The 22954-nt window shown below is 40.8% G+C and overlaps 1 long non-coding RNA gene across 3 annotated transcripts in view; it reads right to left on the bottom strand.

The window, feature by feature from the left end:
• Positions 1-865: 865 nt before the first annotated feature.
• LOC131819939 (uncharacterized) overlaps positions 866-22954 on the bottom strand; it is an 84336-nt gene continuing 62247 nt past the window's right edge. Inside the window, exons 1-3 of one of the 3 annotated variants that reach the window (XR_009349396.1) lie at positions 20601-20687; positions 12045-12104; positions 866-1066 (exon numbers count right to left, since the gene is read on the bottom strand). This is a non-coding gene — a long non-coding RNA (uncharacterized LOC131819939). Of the gene's footprint in view, positions 1067-12044; positions 12105-14360; positions 14448-20600; positions 20688-22954 lie in introns of those variants that run through there. The other 2 variants (XR_009349398.1, XR_009349397.1) reach the window with 2 other exon arrangements.

A 22954-nucleotide genomic window follows, 5' to 3' on the forward strand; every position in this document is an offset into this window, starting at 1 on the left:
GCTGCCTACCTGAGGCCTCCACCCGTTGAAGTTCACCTCTCTTCCCCTTTCTCTTCCTCCTCCTTACAACCTGCTCATGAAAGAAAGGCACAGAGAGGCAGGTACTTGCTCGTGGCTACTTCCTTCCCTCCCATATGTTGGACCAAGACCCCTCCCTGTCATCTGGTACTGCCTGGACGTCGAGGGAGTTGGAGATGAGGCATGCCAGTGAAAGCTGTCGGAGCTTTCCTGTTTTGGTTTTGTCTGCTTAGCATAACATGTAAGACTGAGTTCTGGTGGCAGGGACCTAGTCCTTGGGGCTATAGCACTAGCGAGGGGAGGTCAACTGCTCTGGGCCTTGGCTAAGAGCAACCCCTGCTCCAGAGATATGGTGCCAAGGGCTTATTAATTTTGATACTAATTTGCTTTTCTGACCAAATACCTGGTATCAAAAGATGGGAAGGCAAAGACTGGAAGCAGTGTTGTGACCATTGGGTCCAGCCCCAAACTATGAAGAAAACACAAAGTGTATAAATCTGAGTAAGTATATATTTACACACCTTTTTAAATAGGTTGTTATCAAAGATTTAATCAATGGGTAATATGCTTCTCGTGGCTGGGAAGCATCAGTTGCCATATATTAAAAACAAAGAAAAGAGGTGTCTGGGTGGCTTCCTCCATAAGTGTCCCTTCTTTTCAGGTCATGATCCCAGGGTCCTGGGATGGAGCCCCACATCAGGCCCTATGCTCAGTGGGAAACCTGCTTCTCCTTTTCCCTCTGCCCTGCTTATAGTTCCTCTTCCTGTCTCTCTGTCTGTCAAATAAATAAAATATTTAAAAAAATACAAGAAAGAAAAAAATGTTTTTAAAAGGTCTTTTTTTTTTTTTTTAATTTTCTAGGGGTGCCTGGAAGACTCAGTTGTTTAAGCAGATGTTTGCCTTTGGCTGAGGTCATGATTCCAGTGTACAGGGATCCAGCCCTGCATGGGACTACTTGCACCCCAAGGAGCTTGCTTCTTCCTCTCCCTTTGCACGTGATTCCCCCTGCTTGTGTGCTTCTTCTTCTTCTCTCTCTCTCTCTCTCTCTCTCTCCTGCTGTCAATAAACAAAATAAAATCTTTTACTAAATAAATAAATAAACAAACAAATAAATAAATAAATAAATAAATCTACTTTCACTCTAGGTCCCTTAACAAAAATTGGTACTGCTTTATTTAAAAAAAAAAAAAAAAGATAATTTAGAAAGATGCTTCCAGAGTTAAAAAGCTGTTTTGTTTCTTTGTCAGGATTAAATATATAAGTGCTTTAAAAAGTAAAAGAAAATATATGCTATATTAACACTAATCACACTATAACTTTGGTGGTTATATCAAGATAATGAAAAGTGATTTTAAAGCAAATTTCATTATCAGACATAAAGATCAATTCAAAATTACAGAAGAGTAAAAGGATGAATTCATCAGGGAGTATAATAATTCTTGACTTTTAATACTTAATAACAGGGCACCTGGGTGGCTCCGTGGGTTAAGCCGCTGCCTTCGGCTCAGGTCATGATCTCGGGGTCCTGGGATCGAGTCCCACATCGGGCTCTCTGCTCAGCAGGGAGCCTGCTTCTCTCTCTCTCTCTCTGCCTGCCTCTCTGTCTACTTGTGACCTCTGTCTGTCAAATAAACAAATAAAATCTTTAAAAAAAATACTTAATAACTGATTTGGGGATATATAGGGAAAAACTAAGAACAAAAATCATAACTTCTACCTTAGAAGAGAAATGGAAAAAAATTTCAACACCCTTATTTTAAGATTATATAAGATTATATAGACAAATGGTCATCAAATTGGTAAGATATGTAAGACTTGAACTAAATTATCAACTAACTAGATATGCTTGATATTACAGAACACTCCCAACAACTGCAGACTACATATATCTTAATCCATGATTTTCTTTGCAAAATCAACATTGATAATGTTCTAGTCATACCGCCGTGTACCAGGAAAGAAGTAGCATATTTCTTGAAAAACACAGCTATCAAAGCTCCATTGAGAAACCGTAAAGATGGAGAAGGGATTTGCAAATTATATATCTGATAATGGACATCTACTCTGATTATTAAAAAATGAATAAAAATAAAAAACCTTACTAATAACCAAACAGAGTATCCAATTTTACATGTGAAGAACATTATTGAAGAGACATGTCACCAAAAGTATATGGATGGCTTATAAGCACATGACAAATTTCTCAACATTTAGACATTGAAGAAATACAAATTAAAATCATAATGAGACATGCTTACATATCTATTAGAATGGCTAAAATTATGAAGGCTAATTGTACTTCGTCTGAGCTCGATTGGGAAGCAACAAAAAATCTAAACTGTTGTTGGCATATATCATGATACCACCACTTTGGAAAATAGTTTGAAAATTTTTTTAAATGCAAAATATGTTGCAGTTACACAAATAGCCATTTTACTTCTAGGCATTCAACCAAGAGAAACAAACCCTATGTTCATACAAGGACTTGTATATGAATTTCATAGCAGCTTTATTTTTAAGAATTGAAAACAGTGGAAATGTTCATCAATGTCCATCAATAGAGCAAAGACAAATTATGATCTTTTCATTAAAGAGATTACTGTTCAACATCAAAATGAACTATTTACAATTGGAGATTCTCAAAGTAATGATGCTGAGAAAAGAAAAGCCAGACAATGAATAGTATATACTGTGTGATTCCATGACTATAAAAAATCAAGAAAATACAAATTTATATATAGTCACAGTCATCAAATATATTGGTGTGATTTTAGTGCCTTCTTCTGTGCTCCCATAGCTTCCTCCACTTGGATCTCCGAGCATTTGTTACACCATGTGAAAATATGAACTCTTTTTCTTTATTCTGTATTACTAGAATAAGAATCCTTGAAATTTTATGGACATTTGAACTCTCCGTTATTAGCAGAAATTCTATCACACAGTAAGTTTCCAAATATAAAAGCCAGAGTTTTACAATGACTTCTAAGCTTTTACATGATCTAGCCACTCATTTAACCTCTGTGACCTCTTTCCCTGCTACTCTTCAGTCACTCACAGTGGCCTCCTTGCTATTCCTCAGATATGCCAGGCATGATCCAACCTTATGGCCTTCAAGATAGCCAATTCCTTTGTCTGGAGTGACCTTATTGCTGATAGTTCTGGGCAAATTCATCACCTTTCCATACCTTTGTTCAATTGTCAGCTTCATTGTAACTACCCTGATCTTCCTATTAAAAATTTTAACTCCCCATCCCCTGCCTAGCAATCTTGATTTTTCTCACCCTGATCGAATTTTTCTTTTTCCCCATTGTACTCATCATTTTTGAATGCACTATGCAATTTTTATTAAGGTGTATAGCTTTTGATTGTCTCACCCATTAAAATAAAAGTTCTACAAAGCCAAGTATTTCATTTACCAGTGTAGTCTGAAGTAATATCTGCCATATAATAGGTTCAGTAGACAACTGGTAAATTTCAAAATAAATTAATGTTGAGAGTATACTGAATTTCATAAGTCATTTCAATATTTTTTCCAAAAAATAAACTATGTAAAACATACTTTATATTTACTTTCAAAATATTTTATAGCATATAATGGACAATATACATAAGCCTTAAAGAAACAATCATATAAATAACCATTTCATACCTGCTTAAAAATTGCATAATACCACACTCCTAGATCCTCTCTGAACGCTCTAAAATAACCCATCAAAGGAAATACATTTTTAAAAATAACAGAGTTTTTGGCAAATAATTTAATAAAATTAAAGTTTCATTCATCTATGTAGATCATAATAAATGTTTTTAATAAGCATGAAATTATAACTCTGAAGTGTGCTAAAATGAAACCACCTGCGAAGGGTGAGAGAACAAAAATAAACATCATTTTTCCAAATAAGAGGAATTTATTGCCTTTGAATCAAAGCATGTGGATTTGTTCAAACTGGCAATAAAGGATTATGGAAACACAAACCATAGAAAGTCAGATTTTAGATTTCTAAAAGACTTCGAAGTGAAGAGTATACATTTTTTAAATGCTACATAATGCTACATAATGACAAGATGACAGGTTGTGACAAATAGCATTTTAAAAGCTCTACTCATAATGGAACGGAAGGTGTCATTTCCCTATAATTTTATATATATCATTAATTTACTATATCTGGATACAACATATTACCAAACAGATGTTCATCAAAGACTAAATCATTTCTAATGGAACATAATAATTTGAACCTACATGTATTAATCATTTTTTTCGATCTAACATTTATAGTCTCGCTAAACATTTTATCAGTTGTCGACAAAATTCAAATAAAATAGGATAAAAAGTCGTGTTTGGAAAAGTAGATTTTTTTTCAAATTTGCATTTAAATGAAAATATTTGCTGATATTTTTAAAACTTTAAATGTAATTTTATATATATCTGACCTATCAGATGATATAAAATTCTTAGAGAAAATATGACATATTTTTTTATCTTGGTTGAAGGTATTAATAAAGAGCAACTGTTTGTATTATTTGTATTGTGATATCTTAGTTAATAAACATGAATAACTGGTATAAAATATGTTTTTTTAAAAATTTTATTTATTTACTTGACAGAGATCACAGGAAGGCAGAGAGGCAGCCAGAGAGAGAGGAATGGAAGCAGGCTCCCTGCTGAGAAGAGAGCCCACTGTGGGACTCAATCCCAGGAACCTGGAATCATGACCTGAGCTGAAGGCAGAGATTTTAACCCACTGAGCCACCCAGGCGCCCTAAAATATGTTTTTTTTTTTTATATAGAATTATAGTTCTTGCCAAAATATGGAACTAGCTGGAACTGAATGCCTCCTTCAAAGTCCGCTCTGGAGAAATTATGCAAGTGTAATATGGAACTATTTCAGATATTAACCAAAAACAAAGAAATGATGATAAATTCCTTAAAAGACTCAAAGTTGCTCTTGACTGGTATGTTTCAAGCTCTATTCCTGGTTTGAAGACAGGTTTTAACAGGCCTGTCACTGTAGAAATCAGCTGGATGTTTAGAGGCTATCAGAACTGTACAAAAACCTTAAAGGGGTAAGGACTTGAAAATCCTTTAGAGAGATTAGATCCCTAAGGCATTATTCCTCCACACATTTTCCTCCAATCAATTAAGACTGATGGATGAGGGGCACCTGAGTGGCTCTCTCATCACGTGGGTGGTGGGTTAAGCCTCTGCCTTCATCTCAAGTCATGGTCTCTGGGTCCTGGGATCCAGCCCCACATCGGGCTCTACTCAAAAGGAAGCCTGCTTCCCTCCCTGCTTGCCTGCCTCTCTGCTTACTTGTGATCTCTCTCTCTCTCTCTCTTTCTCTCTCTCTGTGTCCAATAAATAAATAAAATCTTAAAAAATAAAGGCTGATGGATGATAAATTATGAAAACTGCTCCCTCCAAATGATGCTTCTTCATAAGGATTTAAGAATTTAAAATTTTAAGAATTTAAAATTGAAACTTGATCATAGGATTTATCTTATAGAATAACATCAAGTGAAGGCAGTTATTATTAGTTCTTAAGTATTTGTGATTCTGAACTCTTGGCCTCATTAGTAAATTTATTTTTAAATTCTCCCATGGAGTGGTGATTGGCCTTCAGTCTTTCATTGATGTACATCATTGGGTCAAATGAGATGTGTGTGCCCAGAACTATATATAATCTTCTTTGTATTTCACTGGAGATGGCATTTCTGAGTTTTGTTCAATTGAATTTGGACAGATGTTTTAATAGTCACTTCTAGAGTTGGCCCTGGAGAATATCTTCCTTTTTTTCTCTTCCCGATTCTCTGAAAAACCTAATTCACATTATCACAGTGATATCACAATTCAAGTTTTTCCAAGCACTATAGCTGCAAAATAGAAGGAAGCTACTCAGAATGTAATACTATTGTGAATGATTGAGAAAGAAAACATTATTATAATTAAGCTACCAGGTTTCAATGTATTTTATTGTTGCTTAGAAAATCCTAGCATACCCAGACTTTACAGAGATTTGATGATCCGAAGAGGAGCTGAACTCATGGACCAAAATAACTATGCACATAAAAAGTACAATTACTTACCTAAAAAAGATGATGTGGTTAACTTTATATGGCAATCCAAGTGTTATTGGAACAGGAATATAAAAAAAAGCTTAGGGGCGCCTAGGTGGCGCAGTGGATTAAGCCACTGCCTTCAGCTCAGGTCATGATCTCAGGGTCCTGGGATCAAGTCCTGCATCAGGCTCTCTGCTCAGCAGGGAATCTGCTTCCCTCTCTTTCTCTCTCTCTCTCTGCCTGCCCTCCTTCTACTTGTGATCTCTCTCTGTCAAATAAAGAAAGAAAGAAAATCTTAAAAAAAAAAAAAAAAGAATGACTGTACTTTTAAAAAATAGCTTAAAAGGGGCGCCTGGGTGGCTCAGTGGGTTAAGCCGCTGCCTTCGGTTCAGGTCATGATCTCAGGGTCCTGGGATCAAGCCCCACATCGGGCTTTCTGCTCAACAGGTAGCCTGCTTCCCTTCCTCTCTCTCTGCTCGCCTCTCTGCCTACTTGTGATCTCTCACTGTCAAATAAATAAATAAAATATTTTTAAAAATAGCTTAAAAGTATATGATAAAATAATGATATACATATACAAAGAAAAGATACTATACTGTGAATATAAATTAAGTGAAAATTGTTGAAATAAAGAATACAATAAATGGAGACTAAGATGAATATAGCTGTAAAATGAATAAATGAGTTGGGAAAAACAAACAAACAAACAAATTAATGACTTCTGCCCAAATGCAGCAGAAGAGAAAAAAAAATAAAGAAAATATTTAAATAAGTACTGAGATAAATTTTGGAGAATTAAAGAAAGATAAAAGACACCAGACTTAAAATGATGCCAAACATGAGAAATCAGAAACAAAACAAAACAAAAACCACACACACAAAAAAACCACTCATATACATTATGGTGAGTTTTAAGAATATCAAAAACAGAGAAGAGCATAAATGATGCCCAAGAGAAGAACAGATCACCTAAAATGTACAAGAATAATACTGACAACAGAATTCTCAATAGTAATAGCATATAAAGGAGACAGCTGGGTGTTTGTATAGATGGAAAAGATATTTGAAACTAGATATTATACATCAACCCAAATTATTTTTTTTAAAGATTTTATTTATTTATTTGACAGAGATCACAAGTAGGCATAGAGGCACAGAGGCAGGCAGAGAGAGAGAGAAGGAAGCAGGCTCCCCGCCAAGCAGAGAGCCCGATGCGGGACTCGATCCCAGGACCCTGAGATCATGACCTGAGCCGAAGGCAGCGGCTTAACCCACTGAGCCACCCAGGCGCCCCCATCAACCCAAATTATTGATTAAATTTGAGAGCACAGTAAAAATACAATGAAGCATGTTAGGTCTTAGAACATTTATCACACAGCGACACACATTTTAGAAAACTTCCTTGGAGGACAGCTCAATTTAGATAGAGAAAACAGAATTATGTACTCAAAGGCACATTTTGAAGGAAGGATTGAATATAGTCTGCACTGCAAATATTCTTTAATCGTATGTTCTGAATTTCCTAAATTTAAGAAGTATTTGTTTAAATATTTATCTTTAAATAAACCCTAGGAGACTTTTTCTTGGATTCTGGAAAATCAGTCCATTGGGATACAAATCTTTTTGCCACTGATGGAAATTGCCTAATGTATTGTTACAGCAATTGTGATTTGCCAATACATGGGTGATGTGTGTGTGTTGTGTGTGTTTATTTTTATTTTTGATGGTTTTACTCTTCTATGAGATTTTTAAGTAGACATAATTTTAATAAATTATGATTTGTTGAAATTTATCTGAGGTTATATATAATAAAATGAAATTTGTGTGAACTAAAGAAGTGCGTCTCCATTTTTTTGTTTTAAGAGTAGACTGGTCTTTAAATATTGTCCAAAGAAGTACATTATATTCATTATTAAATTTGATAATATACAATAAAGTATTTATGGGCATATGGAACCATATCAAATTCTACTATTAATTCATATTAATAATTACCATAAGAGGAAAAAGGGATATTTTTCAAAATGAAAATTAGCATATTCTTCGGAATATGATATAGTGTTATTCACTGAACAGAGGGAACAAATGTCAAAGTTTAACACAGTTTACAGAATGTTTTAACATAAATTGAAATTTAAATCTGACCAAATTTCACAGTTTTAAGTAAAATGGTAGCATTTTATATCCTTGAAAAGTGGTAAGTGACCCAGAACATTGCTTAGAAAAACAAATTTAACACTACACTAGTCTGCGATGGTTAAGTGATGGTACAACTTGCCATTGTGTATCATCAAATGGTATATTTTTTTCTTTTGGTCTTGTCATTATATTTTATTTTAGCCATTCTGGTAAGTGTGTAGTGATATCTCAGTGTCATTTTAATTGCATTTCCTTGATGTCTAATTATGTCAAAATATATTATTTTGATGTTTAATGTTCTGAGCTTTCTCAGTTCAAGACCATGAAGCCACTTGGGAAAAATACAGTTGCAGATGCACTCATAGACCAACTCTTATTTAGAAATAAGAAGAAACATTACTACCCATTCCAACAAAAAATAGACTTGTTATGCAGTAGGGATTTTATAAATTACCTGACACAACTTATATAGTAAGATGAAATGGGACAGGTGGCTTCTTGCAGCTATATACAACATCATTTTAATTTCAATTTTCAGTATAATTTTTCCAAGGTATACACAGAATATATATTTAATGTAAATTGTGAACATTTTAAACTCTGTATATGGAAATTAATCAATCTTAAGTTTATAACAATCAAAATTAACGGAAGTTTATTTAAAATTAGTTAGCTTTCTCTGCATTGCAAGACAGAATAATCAAGAATTGGTAAGAAAAAAATAATCTCTGTAAAATTACCGGGGGTGCATTAATAAGTGTTCGGTAACCGATCAAACTCACAATTTGGATTGAATGGCAAGTGATTTTTAAAATCTGGAACTCATTGTCAATTTTTTTTTCTTCATTGTGTCTTAATAAATTACTCTGTTCATTTGCATGGAAGTGAAGAAAAATGCATGACATTTCATCTCAACACTAACACTTTTAACTGGCAACTCTGAATGTACTTTACAGCAGTGTCACAAAGTAAAGATCAATGATGTTTCATGAAATATTTGTTATAATTCTCAAGGAGATAGGGAGTTTGTGCAAAAATGCAAATCACTTTGCGACTAAACACATTGTTTATTTCAGCTAATTTTAAGAAAGTATGCTAAGACTCTCTCAAAAAAGGAAGCAATGATTTAGGTTTTCCTTCAAACTCCTTATCTAATCCTGAACCAACAGCACATAGTTCAAAGAGCAACTAATTGGAGCAGCTCCAATTTACACGTTTCCTAACAATGCTTAATTTAGTGGAATTTCTGTCCAATTATGTTAATTTGGTGTAGTGAAAGACAAACACTCAAAAAGATCATCCTTAATTTATATAGATTGCCAAACTCTGCATTTTCTGAATGACGCCCAGGAACGTATTTTCAAAAACAAACAAACAATGGCAGAACCACTATTATGTCATCTCTAGGCAGAAAGTGACTCAGAGCCTACATTACTCTCTACCTGAAAGTATACTGTAGGCACTGAAACTACTACCCTGAGTCTGTGCTATCAAATTCCTTAAGTTAGAAAGTTTTAAACCCGTCTGTGTGGGAGTATTTCATTTACAGATAGAGACTTGGTTGTTTATACATTTTCATACTTGATTTTTAGGGTGTAATAACTATGTTTTAAAATTCATGGTGGTGGGACGCCTGGGTGGCTCAGTTGGTTAAGCAGCTGCCTTCCGCTCAGGTCATGATCCCAGCGTCCTGGGATCGAGTCCCACATCGGGCTCCTTGCTCGGCGGGGAGACTGCTTCTCCCTCTGCCTCTGCCTGCCACTCTATCTGCCTGTGCTCCTGCTCTCTCTCTCTCTCTAACAAATAAATAAATAAAATATTTTAAAAAAAATTCATGGTGGTTTTGAATACTGTTGGATACTTGTGCTAAAATGGTATATCCATTCCTCCTAGGAAACAGAAATTATAGAAAGGTAGTGCTTTTCAGATCTGACATCTTTGAGTCATTGCAGTTTCAGTATAAATGCAATAGGAAAAGTGACATTCATGTTTATGATATTTTCTATAAATAAATTAGAATGTACTGGAGGCCTGATATAAAGTGGGATGCCTAAACTTCAGTAAGATCTTGTTTTCAATTCAAAATAAATTTTATTTTTTATTTTTTTTATAATGTCCCTCAATTTCAGATAAGTACCCCCCATTAGGTCCACTCCATTTTTTTTTAAGATTTTATTTATTTTATTTGACTTATAGAGATCACAAGTAGGCAGAGAGGCAGGCAGAGAGAGAGGGAAGAGGAAGCAGGCTCCCTGCTAGGCAGAGAGCCCGATGCGGGGCTCGATCCCAGGACCCTGGGATCATGACCTGAGCCAAAGGCAGAGGCTTTAACCCACTGAGCCACCCAGGCGCCCCCAAAATAAATTTTAAAGTGAATTATGCACCTCTAAGTTCAGAGACAATAAACATCAACCAACACAATTAATAAGTTCTATTTCTTGAAATTTCGGGAGCATTGATAGTCTCATCTCCTGGAAGAACAACAGCTAAAATTTTTGGTCATGGATTCTTGCTAAAATATCACTTTCCCAAAGAAAATTAATCGAATTTTCATTGATTGTTATTGATCATGAAGAATATAACAACCACGATAAAAAGAATAGGAAAACCATGATATCTCATCTGTAAGGGCATGTGGAAAGTAGGAAATGCTAATAAAAATAACTACCATTATTTCCTAAGTTTACATAATATAACAGAACAAAAATATTTCATAACAATATTTTCTAGGCTCATTCTGATAACTCTTTTCTACATTCAAATTTAAAGGTTGAGGCATGTGATATATATTACACAAAAAACATCCCAAGGAATTTGTTAAAAAAAAAAAAAACTCTTAATAAAGGACAAATGCAAAGGAATTTTTTTCTAATTTAATTAACAAATTGTGAATCGACTTACCTATTTCATCACAGTGTATCAGGCACCAATAATATTTTTTAATCGTCATACCTGATGCAATAGTTACCATCTTTCAGACATACTGATCAGGAACAAGCAAATAAACAAGAGCACTGTAGCTTAAGATCTACCTGCATAAATATAGGACTACTTCAGACAATCTCTTCACCACAACATAGCAATGAATAGAAATCATACATGCTCTGTAATGGACATACAGATGAGATAGAAGGGGATGGGTGTTAATATATGCAGAATCTTTATTAATTACATTGTAAAACATAATATGGAAAAACAGAATACAATTTTAGAAATACCCAGGTCACCATCATTGTTTTATTTTTATATGTGTAGATAAGGAGTTTAATAAACAATCCATGACTATTCAACTTCTTATATTTTGTAAATTTTAGCAAAAGTAACAAACCTAGCAACTAGAAAATTGTATCGATCTGCAAAATACAGCTTTGCCAGTATGGTAGAGGAAAAGCAAAACAAAATAAGTAAGAAAAGTTTAACATTTCACAAGAGTTTTACTTTTATTTTTTTATTTATTATTTTTTATTTTTCATTTATTATTTACTTCTATTTTCTACTTTATTTTAATGAAAATGTCATGACCATAACATAAAAGCAGAATTAAACCAACATGAGAAATTATTTTTTCATAAGTTATAATAAACTAGCTTGGTGATTCATTCAAAAATTATATTACAAACTTCAGTGTTCTTGCAGTAAGTATCACTGCATAAACAAATGAGTCAGGAGTCATAAACTAATGATGATTCTAAATGTTATTTAGAGAGACATTCTGTTCTTAATATATTTCAAATATTCTACACAAGGCAAAGTGGATCCAAGTAATCTGTAGGCAAAATAAGATTTTAGAGAAGTATATATTTCCAACAGTATTTATAAAATATTACCTTTATGTAAGGCATCATCCTGGACTTTGTGGAGAACACACAAAGGAGTAAGAAGTGGCCCTTCAAGAAACATATACAATATCAAGGTTTAACATGAAGCAGCATGTCTTCTCTAAGTAAAAACACATTGTACCAACTGACTTTACTGAAACTTTATATTTATTGCTCTCGTTTTAGGTCATAGTGTCCTTCTGCATGCAGGCTGCTATAACGGACATGATATAGACTGAATAGCTTATAAAGAACAGGAATTTATTTCTCACAGTTCTAGAACTGAGAAGTTCAAGACTAAGGAAGGGGCAGATCCAGGGAGAGCCCACTTCCTCATAGATGGCTATCTTCTCACTGTAAACGTACATGATGAATGAATCAAGAGAACTCTCTGGGGTCTCCTTTAAAAGGACTGTCATCCCACTTATGACCTAATCACCTCCCAAAGGCCCCTATGTTTTAATACTATCACTTCCAGAGTTAGATTTCATAATATGATTTTGGGAGACACAAACATTCACACCATAGTATATATAAACAAAAAAAGACACAAAAACAACAAACAACAAAAATTATTTTAACTACCTATTATTTTCAACTACATAAAATTTTAATTTGTTTCTATATAATATTAAATAACTCATTTGAGTGATTCACTTATATCCAATGCATCTGAGTGCAATTAAATTTGCTTACCCAACATATCCAGCAGCACATTTCTTCAGACTATCCCATTCCCCACCTTACAGGATTTACCACAATTAGAAGACAGGGGATAGAGGATAGATAGATAGATGTATACGTAAACACACTTGTACATACACATATGCACAATTTTCCCTGTTAATGATACTCATGCAAATAAAATTGAAGCTCAAGGAAACCTGTCTTGTGTGTTACTTAATATCCAGTTTTTAGTCAACATCCAAAAACAAATAATCCAATAAAAACCTGGATAGAAGACATGAACAAGTGTTTCCCCAAAGAACACATTCAAATGTTCAGTAGATACATGAAAAGATGTCATCATCATGTATCATCAGGAAATTGCAAAGCAATACTAGAAAGACATACCACCTCACACCTGTCAGAATGGCTAAAATCAACACTACAAGAAACAAAAAGTGTTGGAGAGAATGTGAAAAAGTAACACTTGTGGGGGCTGCCTGGGTGGCTCAGTGGGTTAAGCCTCTGCTTTCAGGTCAGGTCATGATCTCAGGGTCCTGGAATCAAGTCCCACATCGGGCTCTCTGCCAGGCATGGAGCCTGCTCCCTCCTCTCTCTCTCTCTCTACTTGTGATCTCTCTCTGTCAAATGAATAAAATCTTAAAAAAAAAAAAGAAAAAGTAACAATTGTGAACTGTTGGTGGTGATGCAAACTGATACAGCCATATTTGAAAACAGTATGGAATTTCCATAAAATTTAAAAATAGAAGTCCTTTGTGATCCAACAATCCTGTTGGTGTGTATTTACCCAATGAATATAAGAAAACTTATTCAAAGGGATGCTAGCACCCCTATGTTTATAGCAGCATTATTTGTAAAGCTAAGATATGGAAAGAGCCCAAGTATCCATCAATTTATGAACAAATAAAGAATAAGTGGTATGTATATACAATGGAATTTTAATCTGCCATAAAAAAGACTGAAATCTTGCCATTTGCAATAACATGGATGGAACTAGACAGCATAATGCTAAAAGTGAAATAAGTCAGTCAGAGAAAGACAAATACCTTTACTCATATATGGAATAAAAGAAAAGGAAACAAACAAGCAAAGGGGAAAATAATAAGACATAGAAAGAGAAACAAAGCAAGAAACAGACATTTCATTACGGAGAGCAAACTGATGGTTACTTGAGGGGATCGGAAAGGAGTGATGGATTAAATAAGTGATGGGGGTTAATTAGAGCACTTGTCATGATGAGCACTGAGTGCTATATGTTATATTGTACACATGAAACTAATACAACCATATATGTTAACTAACTGGATTTCAAATGAAAACTTTTTTAAAATCCCAGTTTTTAGCTCACATTCTGGCTTACAAAAGGGATTTAGTCAGGAATTTGGAAATTAGTTAATGAACAAATAAGGGGTGAACAGGCAGTTGTTAGATAAAATTACTATCCTTTCTGGCATGATCTTATACCTTTTATCTAGAATTATTTTTAGCACATTAGACTCTTCTTATTTTATTTTGAGTCATTAAACAAAAATTTCCTCAAAAGACCTTAGACTCCATCCAATTTGAGCAACACTGTGAGAGAGGAAATGGTGTCAAGGAGGAAAAAAAAAAAAAAAAGATGAAACTACATGTGTTTACTAGTGAATGCATAGTTCTTCCACAGAAGAAGCTCTAAATGGTCATGGCTCCAGCTTTATATGTGTTCAGTCATATGTTCAGAAGTAGGTAACACTATCAAAAAATATAAAGCATCTGAGATTATTTTCCCTTATTTGAAAGCTGGTGTATGAGTCTGCCGTGGTTTCTTGGGTGTTGATAGAAGACGCAGACTCATGGTTCAGAAATAATATAGTTTATTATTCACAGCAATAGAGGTAGCCAGAATATTAACAGTATTTGTGTGTGTGTGTGTGTGTGTGTGTGTTTGTGTGTGTGTGTGTGTGTGTGTGTGTGTGTAGGGGTGGGAGTTATATATCAGTTCTGAGCCTCAGTTCCCACAAAAAGAATCAAAACAGAGGCAGATAATATTTGCAAACACAACAGGTTAAGTTAAAAAAAAAAAGATACTATTTCTGTCTTCCAAGTCTATTCAATACAACCATCTTCAAAGGATGGTCTAGAACAAATAATAAATGCAGAAATGTAAGCAACCAATTGAAAAGTGTCTCCCAAGAAACACACTTTGAGAGTCTTCATTTGACAAAAATACTATAGGATATTACATGGATCAGGTACATTGAATACTGGAAGGTTAAAATTACAAGGGACCAAATATTTTTAAGCAGTTCTGGCATCCAGTAGAGTTCAAATAGGTTTTATAAGATTGAGGAAAGAAGCCATCAAAACCTGGGCCCAGGGGCGCCTGGGTAGCTCAGTGGGTTAAGCCTCTGCCTTCGGCTCAGGCCATGATCTCAGGGTCCTGGGATCGAGCTCTGCATCAGGCTCTGTGTTCAGCAGGGAGCCTGCTTCCCCCTCTCTCTCTGCCTCTCTGCCTACTTGTGGTCTCTGTCTGTCAAATAAATAAATAAAATCATAAAACAAAACAAAAAACCTGGGCCCAATTTTCCCAAAAGTATGATTCTGATCCCAAAAGTATGATTCTGATTCTAGTCTCTATGATGTTATCCCTTGAAGACAATGTCTCTAATTGACTTGAATTAGTTTACTAAAGAGCATACCCCCATTTGTTGTAGGAGATGAACAATATTTTAACCTATGCTCACGTAAGTAACTTGGTGCATAATCCCTTTTCTATTAAACCATAGTGCAAGGACCAATGCCGCGTTTTTGAGAGAACCCCAAGCTATTTTTCTAGAATGGCCGTATGCCTATATATCAGGCGTCCTGTTTTCACTCCCTTTGTGGAGCACCTACCCTGGAGGTCATGTAATAACCAATGACCAAAAAACAATCAAAAAGCCCAAACATCCAGGTCGAAGTGCCATCCCTGCCTGGAGATGAGTAGACTGCTCAACAGATCCTGGGCAGGCATCTCAGCCCAGGCCTGTGCTGGGGAAGCTGGTTGCTGGCTTTGGGCGCAATCAGGAAGCCAGCAAACTGACTGGAGAGTGCAGCCAGGGTTAACAGGACTGATGACCTTTTCGCAGCCAGGCCATGGGCGGACACCCGCTCAGGGAGCCAGGCTAGGAGTCTGCCCAGAGCCGGCGCTGGCCACGCTTGCAGCCCCCCAGGGCTTCGGTCCCGCGCCCCAGCCCGGGCCGGCCTCAGGAGGGAGGGGGGCGGGGGCGGCGCAGAGAAGGGGCTTTGCTAATTGCCAAAGCGGGTAGTGAGCTCGGGGAGGACTCAGGAGGGATGGGGGCGGGGGCGGGTCGAGGGCGGCGGGAGAAGGGACGTTGCTAATTGCCAAAGCGGGAAGTAAGCTCTCGGAGGATGTGGCGGAGAGTCTGGGAGGAGGTGGAGCGGCTGGCGGAGGAAAGGCACGCAGCGCCGCGGTGCTGTGCTGCGGCCCAGTCGGGACTGCAGGACCCACCGGACTCGCCGTCCGTGGGCTCCTGCGTGAGGCCCTGCAGTCCCGCTCCTGCTGCCTGCTGCCCCTTCCCGCCCCAAGGCTTCTCCGAACCACCCTCTGCGCACAGGTAAAGTTACACCGCGCCGCGCCCTCACCAGGAGCAGAAAGCTGGGGACGCGACCTGGGGGCGGGGAGGGGGGTTGTCTAGGCCCAGCCTCCCAGGAACCCCAGGGCACCGGGACCACCCCGGACGCTGGGCCGAACCCGGGTCCGCATGGGGTCGGGCTGGGGACAGTGCCTTGCGAGGTGCCCCCCACCAGCGGGCGCACTAGCCCCCATCGTTGGGCACCCCCACTCCCGCGTGCTGAGGACCACCTTCCCTCCCCAGCCTTGGCCCCGCTGCTTTTGTTCTGGACTTGGGATCCCAGGTGGAAACTAGACCCTCAGACCTCCCTGGCAGCAAGGAGGGCAGGGAGGGATTCTTGGTCTTCTGCCCTGGCTCTTCCTCTCTCCCCATTCACAAGCCTTCTGGCTTCCCTTTCCTCTCCTCATTGTCAGTTTTATTAAATGGTTTTCTTCTGCATGTTGACCCGAAGAGCTATTTCATGAAAGAATATACACGAAACTGAGTCGGAGCCCACCTGTGAGAGCCCACCTGTAGAGGCCTTTCTTTAGAATGGTCTCTGGTTCTAGCCTCAGTTCAGAATACTGCATGTACCTGAGGACCTAGTCCAGATGTTTCTTTCATCTCTGACTTGAATTTGAAATCCTCCTCAGACTTCAGCTTCCAGGATTTCTCCAGTCCTTGCTCTCCCACTGTCTTGGTGGGGATCCGCCATGAGTGTTGAACCCAGGAATGAATGAATGATATATACCACAGATCGCTGGGGCTTTGTCTTGTTTTGCTGAGGTTGGAAAGGCTTGGGAGAGACCCCCTGTATGCAGATACAGAGCAGCATGCAATTGCTTAGATAAACGTGATCCCCACTATATTGCTTGGGCATTGAACATTTCGCCCTTAACCTGTGGCTTGAGCAGTTAGGAGGAGACAATCTGGAGGTGAATCAGAAGATGGCTGAATCCACATGGTGGTGGTCTGGGTTTGGGAGATTTTCCTGGAGATTCAAACGAAAGATCTAAATTCTTCCAGTGGGGAGTGGTAAACATTTTATGGATGGGAGATGGAAAATAAATGGTCTGGTTAACCTTTCCCTCCCCCTCAAAACCCATTATTTGAAAAAACAAAAAGAGAAGTGAAGGGAGAAATCCTCCCACTCCCATCCCCACTCACCTCCATAGCCACCTCCTCTTCCAAGAACCGAACAAACAAGGTGCCAAGAAGTGTTAGGTACCAGCAGTGGTCTCAGATCTCATTCAAGGATCATGGTGAAAGGCATTCAGAGATTGTGGGGGCACAGGGATCCAATTAAGGGGGACAAGTTTAAGGTTTGCCTGGCCCCCTAAAAATTAATGGCACTAGAGAAGATGAGTTTTGGGAACTATAGGTTAATGGATACAATGTGTAAAAAGCTTCAGTGAGTCATGGTGGGAAGAGGCCATGAGGGCAGCAAATACAGTCTTAGATGATGTTATTAATAGCACTACAGGCTCTAGATTTCCTGTGGTGGCAAGACCAGCCCGGCCAAAGTGGATACTCACAACCTGGAACAGAGGGTCTTGGAGATCCCAGCACGTGAGTTATGATGAGAAGGTAAAATGATAGGAGGTGTCCTTTGGAAGGGCTGTCTCCTTGACTTTAAAAGGGAGAACCCACATCTGTAGGTGAAATCTTTTTGGCTACAAAGAGGGCCGAGGCCTCCTAAGGTCAAGGTCTCCTCGTCACTTGCAAAGATGTTGAAGAACATATTCAGACATTTCAAAGATGTCCTCATGTCCATCGGTTCCCACTCTGGAATTCTATCAATAAGGTGAGAGTTCCTCTAGTTGCAAAAAAGATCTAAAAAGACGTCCCTTTCTCATGTAATTTCTGTAACCTCCAGGGCACACCCACCTCCACCTTCCAGCTCTGTAATGAAGCCACAGCTGGTGCCAATTTGTGGAACTCCTTAAAGGCTATTCTCCCTTATATACCCCCGGACCAAGTTCCCATGCTCCCTCACCTGATTTCCTGCACTCACCTCCCACCTGGTGTGTTCACACCTGCAAGTGCCTTTTACCAACCCCTTTGCCAAAAGGCAGCCAGAGTGACCTTTCAAAGACCTATCAGTTCCTGGCATTTGTCTCCATAGAAATCTGCACTGATCTTCTAACAAATTCCCAGTCCTCCAAAGGCACCCATAATCCTCGCATCAGTTTCTTCATAGCCCTCCAACTGACTGATGCCTGTTCTGCCCCATCTCTCTGCCCTTCAACCACACTGCCTCCCTCTTCCTGTGGAGACCCCTCATGGCGCCTGCCTCCAAGCACAGGTGATTCCCATTGATGGGAAGACCCTCTTCCTCTCCCCTATCTCCCCACTCCAGTTACTCCCAGTTATTCCTGAGCTCACAAGCCCCATGGTACACACTCTCCATGCAGCCTGCTCTCTCTTTTCTAGCACTGGCCTCCGTTTCTAGCTGTGGTTGTGTCATGGATGTCCCTCCCCAGCCAGCCTCCAAGCTCTCCTTCCCTTTAGCTCCAACACCTGACACAGTGCCTGGCACGTAGTAAGCCCTGGCTAGCTTCTAAGAGCCTCACTGAGGGACTGAAAGCATTTTAAAAACGTCACCACGTAGGCTCCAAACTGTAGGCAGAAAAATCTTTGCCTGGATTGACATTTTAGAGACGTATTCGTCAAGTTGGATATGTTCACTGACTTTACCTTGTAAAATTAAAAAAAAAAAAAAAGGACCTCTGTATCGCTTCGCATCTAACGAAGGCACATGTATACTATTAGACCACGTTATGAGCTTAATGGAAGGAGACAAGATGTTTTCGCTAAGAAAATGTATAAGACTGTTGAGGTCAAGTGGGAGGAAACAGTCCGTTTGTTGGAGCATTGCTATCTTACTCTATCACAGCCACTCATAAAAATCTGACACGGGGTGAGTCAGAATTGTCTGTCGGAGATGAGTTAGATCTTGCTCATGTTCCTACAGACATGAAATCCAGGAATGAAGAAGGAGGCTTTGAAAGCCTGGGTTGAGGAGGCGGTGTGGTTCACTGCGATGAGCTAAGTGCCCAGGGCCACCGGAGGACATGCGGGCCTGTGTCCTTCCTTTGTTCTGGGGTCCCTCTTGCACCATGTGGTGAGGCTGGTGGCTGGGAGCAGCTCAGGACAGGACCCGGTGGCATCTTACCTCTCCCACCCTCCTGTGGGCTCCAGTGGGCTCCAGTAGGTCCCAGGGGACAGCCTGCCTTCCTTGCAAAGCCCAGTAGCACTGGGAGCAGAAACTGGGACCAAAGAGTGAGCACCCTGTTTGACAAGCTGGACCAGCCACCTCTTCTCCAGATGCAGGGGGAGCCCTGGCATGCTGACTCCTCCCTTCTCCCTTTCCCCTTTCCTCTCTTCCTCCCTCTTCCCTTCCCCTCTCTCCTTCCCTGGTGGTGCCCTTTCCCAATGCCCACTTCATCCCTTTTCCTTTCTACATGCCTGTCTTCCAGAGTTTCTTCTCTTTCCTCCCCATTACTTCCCTTCATCTGAATCTCCTCTTTGGTCCCTTTGTCCCTGCTCTCTGCTCCTCCTCCCCTTCCCTGGCCCCTGTTCCCCTCCATCCCGACTGCAGGCAGAGCTGGACTAACATGCTCACTTGCTAGCTCAGCCACCCTCCAGAGAATCACTCCTTGGTGGCCACCTTCCTGACCCCCTGGTCCCTTCTCCACTTGTTCAGATATTGCTCTGAAGTCTGAGGAGGACAGAGGCGGGGCTGCCACAGAATCAGGCCAGAGGAGAACCAAACCATGTGTCCACACTGTCCCCCAGCACTGCTGCTCTGAGAGCTTTCAGAGTCCTCAACAGGGTTAGGATTTAGGGGCTTCTTCAGAACCGGGAGTGAAAACAACCATAGGTCAAAAGAAAAGCTATGGCCCCCACACAAAAATAATAATCACAAATGAAAACTATGTAAACTCTGAAGTCCCAAAGTCGAAGAATTGCCTTGAATCTGTCGCCAGAAAGCACCCAAGGCCTCACTCTCTGGGTTCTGGGTGCCCTGGGAATGGCAGGAGGCTCTGACATGCTCCTGCCAAACGATGGGGGCTAGCCCGCCCACTGGCGGGGGGGTGGGGGTTACTTCGTGCAGCGCTGTCCCCGGCCAGACCCCTGGCGGACGGGGTGCAGGGAGGCGTCCGGGGTGTTCCCGGTGCCCTGGGGTTCGCGGGAGGCTGGGCCCCGACACCCACCCACCCCGCTCGTGCTCGTGGCCCGGGTTTTCTGCTCCAGGTGAGGGCGCGGTGCGGTATCACTTTACCTGTGAGCAGAGGGTCCTCCGGAGAAGATATGGGGCGGGGAGGGGCAGCAGGCAGCGGGAACAGGACAGCGCGGCCTCGGAGGCTAGGCTGGAGCACGGGAGCGCAAGGGCGGCGAGTACTGTAGGTCCTGCAGTCCCGACTGGGCCGCAGCACAGCACCCTGGCGCTGCGCGCCCCTCCTCCGCCAGCCCCTCCACCTCCTCCCGGACTCTCCTCTGCATCCTCCTCGAGCTCACTTCCCCCCTCAGGAATTAGCAAAGCCCCTTCTCCGGGCCGCTCCCGCCCCGCCCCCCTCCCCCCTCCCTCCTGAGTCCTCCGCGAGCTCACTTCCCGCTTTGGAAATTAGCAAAGCCCCTCTCTGCGCCGCCCCCGCCCCCCTCCCGCCTGAGGCCCGGGCCCTGGCTGGGGTGCAGGGCAAAGCCCAGGCGGGCTGCGAGCATTGCCAGCGCCCACTCTGGGCAGCCTCCTAGCCTGGCTCCCTGAGCAGGTGTCCTCGCGCGGCCTGGCTGCAAAAAGATCATCAGTCCTAAACGCCAGCTGCACTCTTGGGTCAGTTTGCTGGCTTCCAGATTGCGCCCAAAGCCAGGAACCAGCTTCCCCAGCACAGGCCTGGGCTGAGATGCCTGCCCGGGATCTGTCTGAGCAGTCTCCTCTTCTCCATGCAGGGATGGCACTTCGACCTGGATGTTTGGGTTTTTTGTTTGTTTTTTTTGGTCATGGGTTATTACATGACCTCCAGGGTAGGTGCTCCACAAAGGGAGTGAAAACAGGACACCGTGATATATAGGCATACGGCCATTCTAGAAAAATAGCTTGGGGTTCTCTCGGAAACGCGGCATTGGTCCTTGCATTATGGTTTAATAGAAAAGGGATTATGCACCAAGTTACTTAAATGAGCATAGGTTGAAATCGTTTACTGAGAGTAAATATGTAAAATAGTTATATTTTAACTATAAATCTATCATCAATCATAAATCTATTACACGAAGGTTACAGGCAATTGAAATGCAAGAGCACTCTCTTCAGGGTTTTAAATAATCCGTGTCTGTCTTGGCACATGAGAATGCAAAGATAGGAAATGGTTTGTAAAAGATCATATAATAGCTTTTACTAATTCTATTTATTTGACAGACAGAGATCACAAGTAGGCAGAGAGGCAGGCAGAGAGAAAGATGGGGAAGCAGGCTCCCCGCCAAGCAGAGAGCCTGATGAAGGGCTGGATCCCAGGACCCTGAGATCATGACCTGAGCCCAAGGCAGAGGCTTAACACGCGGAGCCACCCAGGCGCCCCCAGATGAAATACATTTCTGACTTAGAAACTCCATATAGAATTTTTTTGTCCATGATGACAACTGAAGAAAATGTGTCATCCCTAAACCTAACCTTAACCCCTAACAACGCTGAAACCTAAGCTGACCTTAAAGCCCAAACTAGAACCCTGAATCCCAAACCTGAAATGGAACCCAAAGCCTGTACCTGAGCCCTGGATCCAAGCCCTGAACCACGAACCCAAACCCTAAACCAGACCTCCAAGTCATGAACCCTGAACCCAAATCTCAGCATGAAGCCAAACCCCAAATTTGACCTTGAACTTTATCCCCTAAGCCCTGAGTCTTAAAGCCTAAATCATAAACTTAAAGCCCTAAACTATAACTCTGTTCCCTTGTCCTTCACTCTAAATCCTCACCCTAACACTAAACCCAAAGCCTGATCTAGAACTCTGACTAAAACCTGAACCTGAACCCAAATTCAAACCCTTCACCACACTTTGCTTATGCACTTGCCATTGATGGATATTTGCAGTTTCTACCTTTTGATTCTTGTGAACATTGTTTGGGTTGGGGGCTAGGGTTAGGGTCTTGGATTAGGGTAGGGTCCAGGCTTGAGACCAAGTTGAGGTCAGAGTGTGGGTCTGCATCAGGGCCATGTTCAGTGCCACTCTTTGGGTCAAGGACTGTTGTAATTCCACATTGTTTCCAATTCATTGTTCCTTAGCTATTTGGGGGGAAGTTGGGGGGTATTGGGCTCCATGCAGCTTGAATTTCCGGAATGAAATGGCGTCAGCTGGACCCCGGGAGGGAGCAGGACCTTCCACTGAAGGGTGAGCTCCCACAGTCCTGCACTGCCTTCCACCGCCTGCAGAGGGCGCCAGACCGCAGCTCCCGCCCTGAGCCCAGGCTGCGCAGCCACAGCTGGGTTCGGAGCCCCGGAGCCCCGCCTCTTCAGGACCCACTGTGGAGACTTCTGGAGAATGTGGGGCGCCTCCCACCCTGACAGGACAAGCTGAGGAGGGTGTGGCTCTGCAGCCACACTGACCGGACCCGTTGTGGAGGACGCGCCCACACTGGCAGCAG

This window comes from Mustela lutreola, chromosome 17 (assembly GCF_030435805.1).
Source record: "Mustela lutreola isolate mMusLut2 chromosome 17, mMusLut2.pri, whole genome shotgun sequence".
In the NCBI taxonomy this organism is placed as follows: Eukaryota; Metazoa; Chordata; class Mammalia; order Carnivora; family Mustelidae; genus Mustela; species Mustela lutreola.